At 45.4% G+C, this 7,754-nt stretch overlaps 1 non-coding gene across 1 annotated transcript; it reads right to left on the reverse strand.

Moving 5' to 3' along the window:
• Positions 1-1,427: 1,427 nt before the first annotated feature.
• Positions 1,428-1,500, reverse strand: TRNAL-CAA (transfer RNA leucine (anticodon CAA)). Its single transcript has one exon. It is a non-coding gene; the product is annotated as a tRNA-Leu (tRNA).
• Positions 1,501-7,754: the final 6,254 nt, after the last annotated feature.

Consider the following 7,754-nt stretch of genomic DNA (forward strand, 5'->3'; position numbering starts at 1 on the left):
GTGATAACCTGCAAAAGAAAGTAGGGTGCGGAGTCAACCACAGACCTAAGTTTATAGCCTGTAAGATGGTAGTTATCTACGAGATCCCATTCTGCTGTTGTTTCGTATATGTAGGGCAGACGGGTCGCTACATTAATAAAGGCCTTCAGGAGCACAATAACTCTTTGAGCCAGCACGGTGGGCAGCATTCAGCAAGGCACTGGCAGTCTTGCAAGATCAATGACAAGAAGAAAAAAGTATTTTGTACGCCGCTTTTCAAGCACACAAAGGTTGCGCGAAGAACAGGAAGGCAAGCGAGATTTTTAAAGTCTGGCAAATTGCTAGATACGGTGTAGAAAATTGTGTTAGCGATGCATGAATTCACCTGTATCAGAAAAAACTTGACTTTGTGGGTTTATAAGGTAGGCTACGTTCGTTTTTGTCGTTAAGTTTGGTCGCGCATGCGTTATGCTCTTGAAGGAAGGACGTTTCGTTCAATAAATCAGTTGTTAGTCTATGCTCGTCCTGTCTGCATCTTTTCTGTGTCCTGTCTCCTGCGTAGTTTTATGTCTCCTATTTGACGCGCCTTTTAATTCTGTATTATAGCTGGTAAATTTCTCTAAAAGCATTCTTGTATACATCCTAAATGGACACTAGCTAAAATAATCTCTTTATTGGAATATAATAGCAGCGGCTTTACTTTAAATAATATTAAAACAGTGTCGTACCATCTTACTTGTACATTAGTAGAAATGTCATACTCCTACGTGTTCCCACGTGCTTCAAAGTTTGTGAACCAAGAAAATATTCTTGGTGCCTGGCAAATCAGTTTCCGCGGAAAGTGTTACGTATCGAATTCATAGAACGCCCTTGAGAGTGAATTCTTTCCTGGCACCACAAATTTATGCTGGTTTGGTGACACTAGAAATAGCCGATGCTTATGACGGTGAAGAGCCAAATATCTTATTGAAAGTACTACAGAATGCGGTTTCCACATTATTTATTCACGCAATTGTCTCCATTCGTCCGAAACCGACTACTTTATGTGCATTAAAAGGTCTTATTTCCGGCAGCTATCAAAACATCAGAGGGGCTCTTGAAGTGGCCGTCCTCTCACCTGTGCTCTTTAACATCCTACTCAGTTCGAATACCAGTCATCACCAAGTCTGCACGTATGTCAGTGCAGATGAAACTATGTAATCTGCGGCTTTACCTTTAATTTTATCCGTCTATGTGGGCTTGCCTTCGTAACTCAGCTTCTTTGATCATTGCTTGTGTTACGTGCTATTCACGGTAAAAGAAGAAAAGAAGCCAACAGTCGGCGAGGCCAAGGTAAGCATTGGGGATTATACTTTGTCTTTTTTTAATTTTTACTTCGGTAGTCACATAAATTAGTCACTTATTCTGATTAGGGGAACGATAAATACGATTTAGAAGGAACAACAACGTGCCGATGGTGGGAACCGAACCCACGACCTCCGAATATTGCGTCCGGTGCTCTTCCAATTGAGCTACATCGGCCGCTGTCCACTCTGCTACTTTTTGGGTATTAATGTTGTCTGTATACGAACCTTGAGAGTGTTCACCAGCGCCACCCTCAAATAGCGGTGGACCTGGAACGTCCTGTGTTACCGCCAGCGTCACGTAGAACATGATCAAGAGTAAGGGCGAAAGCTTTGCTAGGACCCTCTTACGCTATCTATGGCTTCAAGACTACCAGAACTGAGGCCCCCGTAAGCTACACGCAGATAAATGAAGGTGAAATGAGGGTGCTCGTTATAATACATGAAGAAAAGAAGCGAACAGTCGGCGAGGCTAAGGAAAGCATTGGGGATTCTACTTCGTCTACCTCCTTATTTGGGACCGCTGAAATAGGTTTATTTCCCGCACGTAACACATGTGCAACATTGTTTTGAACGTTTAAATGTGCTCCTGTTTAATATCATTCCTTCAAAATTATGTTGGTGTTCGGCTGAAATTTTCTACACGACGTTTTCCCCAATAACACAAAACATTTGTCACCTCACGTTTATAAATTGATTATTACCAAATTAATTGCAAAGCCTTCCAGTTAGCAAAACAACAGCAACTGGCACCTGTCAATGCTATGAAAAGGCAGGCATGGGATTATAATTCTGCTTTTAGACTGGGGGTTTTCTGTTGGGCTTCAAGACAGCACCCCAATGTTTCTGGTGGTCTTCCTGGTAGTGGTGCATTCTCTGCACGAACTAAACGAACCTTATTCAGCATTGGCAGTCATTACAGATTTTATTCCTTGTGCTTGTCGCATGATTCGAATAGAGATGGTACTGTTCTAATCACCTTTCTATCATTGATCCCACCAAATGTTTTTGTTATTTTCGCGTATCAGGTCATAGCAATGTCGCAATAATTGAGTTTGCTGATAACTGGCCTGAACAGTCTGTCAGTTGCCGCATGTTACCTATCCTCAAGTCTACAGCGTATATAAGAGATGCGCGGTTTCGTAGCCGCACTTTATAAGGCACGAAAACTGAATCTCTTTTAACATATATTGGCCACCTCTATCTCACGTAGTGTTGGAGAAGATAACCATGTCAATGATAGCAGAATCAGGTCTCCCTAATAAGGCTGATTGTATCCCTACCCTACATTTCTATACGCACAGGTCTTGTTTGCCACCTCATCCCGTCTTTGCATTCTGCAGGGAATGGAATCATATACCATTTCATTGTGTTCTGCCGCCCCTTCACCATGATGAGAAGGCGATGTTTAGAACAATGGAGAACGTTTGGCGGCCAGATAGTATCGTTGTTTTCATCCACGATACTTGGGTGAACTCACAGGTCCGTTTTGACTGTCATTCAAAGATTCACAGTGAAGTCTAAACGTATCCCTTGCTAATGTATATTTTGTAATCACTGCCTACAAATCTCTAAGTGCTTGCCCTCTGTGTGCATTATGTTTTTTTTTCTTTTCATTTCGATGTTTAATCTTTTTGTTTCCTTCGTCTTCAATAAAATTGTTTTAATTTTCACGGTGAAAATATACATCTATAAATATCCCTGCACCCTAATTCTTGACCGACACAATGTGTGGGTATGCGTCATCAGTTCAAAGGATTTCAACACGCACCATACAATTACATGGTCCTATTTCTGTAACGCATAAGCTACCACGTTCAGGAATAACGGCGAATAATATGAAACTCGGTAATGAACGAAGTACAGTAATCGGTATAATATATCATCATCATCATCATCACCATCATCAGCCTGATTATGCCGACTGCAGGGCGAAGGCCTCTCCCATATTTCTCCACTTAACCCGGTTCTGTGCTAGCGGCATCCACTTGACCCTCGCGACCTTCTTAATCTCATCCGCCCACCTAACTTTCTGCCGCCCCCTGCTACGCTTTCCTTCCCTTGGAATCCAGTTTGTTACCCCCAGCGACTATCGGTTATCCTCCTCTCTTCGCACTACATGTCCTGCCCATGTCCATTTCTTCTTCTTAATTTCTACTAGAATGTCGGTAACTTGAGTTATTTCTCTGACCCACTCTACATGCTTTCTATCTCTTAATGTTACCCCTACCATTTTTCGTTCCATAGCCCTCTGGGTTGTCCTCAACTTAAGTAGAACTCTCTTGGTTAGCCTCCACGTTTCAGCCCCATAGGTGAGTACAATATATATATATATATATATATATATATATATATATATATATATATATATATATATATATATATATATGTATATATATATATATATATATATATATATATATATATATATATATATATATATATGAAGTATCATCCCCAACGGTTCCCTTGGCCTCACCGAATGTTGGCTTTTTCTTCATGTATTATAACGAGCACCCTCATTTCCCCTTAATTGATCTGCTTGTAGCCTACGGGGGTATCGGTTCTGGCAGTCTTGAAGCCATACGTAGCGTAAAAGGGTTCTAGCACAGCTTTCGCCCTCGCTCTTGAACACGTTCTACGTGACGCTGGCGGTAACAAAGAACGTTCCACGTCCGCCGCTATGGTTGAGGGTGGCGCTGGTTAACACTCTCAAGGTTCGTGTACAGACAACATAAATACCCCAGCAAGTAGCAGGGGGGACAGCGGCCGATGTAGCTCAGTTGGAAGAGCACCGGACGCGATATACGGAGGTCGTGGGTTCGGTTCCCACTATCGGCATGTTGTTTTTTCTTCTACTTTGTGTTTAATTATCTTTCCCCTAAACAGATTACATTACTAATTTCTATGATTATCAAAGTAAACATTAATAAAAACATAAAGTACCATCCCCAACGCTTTCCCTTGGCCTCGCCGACTGTTGGCTTCTCTCCTTCATATATATATGTATGTATATATATATATATATATATATATATATATATATATATATATATATATATGAAGGAGGGAAGCATATATATATATATATATATATATATATATATATATATATATATATATATATACAAAGTAGACTGACACATGCTTAAAAACATAAGAAGGTTTTACTGACCTTTCAACTGGGGACCAGTCTTCATCAGAGTGGCATTTTACAGATCAGATCAGCATCAGTTTTATGGGGTTTTCAGGAAGGCAGCTACAGTGCGCCGAAGTTAGACGTCAAAAGAAAACAGACAAATGATTCAAAAAAGCACATGCAGCTGCAGGAGGCAGCTACAGTGCGCCTAAGTTAAAATCTTCAAAAAAGCACATGGCACGGGATGACTCAAGGTTCGGAAAGGTGTTCAGTTGTCACAGTAACCCGTACACGTGGGCATAAGATAAGATTCCTGAATGCATATATACACACACACACACAGACACACACGCACACACACATGCCCAAACACAGAGACCAGACAGTCAAGCATAAGTCAGGCAGACACCAATACAATGACTGGAAGCCTGCCAATCGCCCTTTCTCAACGAACGTGCGCCGCGCACAATAGCCGTGCCTCCAGCAGGAGTCACTGTTCACAAATATGTGTAGTGGTCACAGTAAGCTATTCATATACACGGTGGCACAATAAGACTCCAGTAGGCACACGAACACAGAGGCCATCTAGCCAAGCATGAGTTCCACAAGGGTCGAAAATTCTTGACAAAAGATTAAGAGCCCAAAAAAGCAATATGGTAAAGTCTGCGCGGAACGCAGTGCTTAGGCCAAGTAACCTTATACCTCAGAAAAGTACCACAGCAGGACAAAGCCGACAGGCAGACAACAGGAAATACGAAAGTGAGTGCTCTTTTTTCCTCAACTTGCGCTGCACACATTAGACGGGCCTCAAGGATGAGCCACTGTGGCAATGATGAAGGAAATCGTACTTTCAATATGAGCCTTTTAGGGCTCGCAAAATACACTGATGATATATGGCGAGGAATGACCAAGAGCCATTTGCGACCATCCGGGCGATAGCTTATGCGATACAGCAGACCACCCCGGATCATAAAATGGGAAGCTTGGTGACGAAGGGCTTGCGGGAATGAAGATGTTGAGGACGCGGTGAGGACGTCTAGGAGTGAAGATATCCAGGGATCCTGGCGTTGTTCAAAAGGAAGATCGTCGGAAGTAAGGGCTGCAATGGAGGGTTCGGATATCGAGTCCGAGGGTGCCGGAGAAGGCAGCGGCTAGCGCGACAAGGCGTCAGCGTCGGAGTGTTTGCGTCCCGATCGATATATCACGTCAAAGTAAAAATCTTGAAGGCGAAGAGCCCAGCGGCCTAGGCGTCCTGAAGGGTCTTTCAGAGAAGCCAACCAGCAGAGCGTATGGTGGTCGGTGATAACATTGAAGCGGCGGCCATATAAGTAGGGGCGAAACTTTTTTAAGGCCCACACGATTGCAAGACACTCGTTTTCCGTGACGGTGTAGTTAGATTCAGCTTTCGTTAGCGCTCGTCTAGCGTAAGCAACTACATATTCAGAAAAGCCGGGTTTGCGTCAAGTGAGGACAGCACCGAGACCGATGCCGCTGGCGTCAGTGTGCACCTCTGTAGGAGCGGATGGGTCGTAATGGCGGAGAATGGGCGGCAAGGTTAGTAGACGTCGGAGCGTAGCGAAAGCATCGTCGCAGAGTGGGGTCCATGTAGGCAAGTCGGAGGGACCATTTAGGAACTTTGTAAGCGGTGCAATGATGGTAGCGAAATTGCGGACAAATGGCGAAAATATGAGCATAGGCCGACGAAGCGGCGCAGCTCTTTAACAGAAGTCGGCTTCGGAAATTCAGTGACCGCACGTAGTTTGTCCGGATCGGGCAGCACACCATCTTTGGACACAACATGACCCAGTATTGTCAGCTTGCGGGCGCCAAAACGACACTTCTTCAGGTTAAGTTGAAGACCGGCGCCAGTGAGACAGCTCAGGATTTGGTGCAAGCGCACGACAAGCGTCGGAAACTCGGGAGAGAAAACGATGATATCATCCAAATAACAAAGGCAAATGTTCCACTTGAGGCCGCGTAAGATGTTGTCCATCATTTGTTCAAACGTAGCAGGAGCGTTGCAGAGACCAATCGGCATCACAGTGAACTCATATAGTCGATCAGGGGTAACAAAGGCTGTCTTGGGGCGGTCAGACTCAGCCATAGAGACGTGCCAATAGCCAGAACGCAGGTCCAAGGACGAAACAAACTCGGCTCCTTGTAAAAAATCTATGGCGTCGTCAATGCGGGATAGTGGGTATACGTCTTTACCTGTAACTTTGTTAAGACGGCGGTAGTCAACACAAAATCTTATGGAGCCACCCTTCTTTTTCACCAGTACCACTGGAGACGATCACGGACTAGATGAAGGCTGAATTACACCCATGTCGTCGACCTGCTCAGCAATAACACGGCGCTCCGTAGGCGAAACACGGTAAGGGCGCTGGCGAAGAGGGCATGACTGCCGGTGTCGATGTGGTGAACAACCTCGGTTGCACGGCCCAAGGAAGTCGTCTGCACGTCAAACGAAGACCGGAACTGGTTGAGGAGAACAAACAGTTGCTCACGGTAAGTCGGGTCGAGGTCACTGGCCACAGATGATTGAAAAAGGTCCCAACTCGGTATATCGGAAGACGCAGTAATCGTCGTTAGGGAGGCTATGTGGGCGCTCTGTGGTAAATACCCGTCAACATCAAACGGCGAGATCAGGTCAGCAACTTCAATAGGGCCAAGACATTCGTCACGAAGTAGCGGAACCACAGCGTTTAAGGCATTCGCAGCAACAATGTCAGCAGCGCCGCGGTTAATATCGATGATAGCAAAGGGGAGAAGGAGTTTACGGCGAGAAGCAAACATGCAGTCATCCATAGTGCGTGCAGGGACAGAGCGCAGAGTGCGACGGCACAGGCGGGCGATGCGGCCGGGAATACCGCAGGCATAGCAAATAGGCCGGTTGTCATTCGTGCGTCAAGGATTGTAGCGAGGCGTCGTAGATCGGAACCGTAGGGCGACAGATGGTGGCGCCATATTCGGCACGTACGCAAAGGACTGTGGAGGCGCTGGGCGGGCGGTACCTTGTGCATACGTTGGAAGCATTTGTACTTGCACAGGTAGAGGCGGCACGACAACAGGGGGGCTGTAACCTAATGGTGCAGCAAGAGGTGTGGGCTGCAGTGGAACAGGGTCGGCATGAAGTGTGACAGGCGCTGGCTGACCAAAACTGGGAATGGCATCACCAACCTCCTGCGTGATGGTGTGTCGGATAGAAGGGTTAAGCAGCTGGGCTGTAGATGATGGGCGTGGGCCAGACAAAAGCCCAAGCTGTCAGGAGACCTCATCCCGAACGAAGTCTT

The sequence above is a fragment of the Amblyomma maculatum genome, chromosome 11 (genome assembly GCF_055883805.1).
Source record: "Amblyomma maculatum isolate TAMU_Amacu chromosome 11, ASM5588380v1, whole genome shotgun sequence".
Classification (NCBI taxonomy): domain Eukaryota; kingdom Metazoa; phylum Arthropoda; class Arachnida; order Ixodida; family Ixodidae; genus Amblyomma; species Amblyomma maculatum.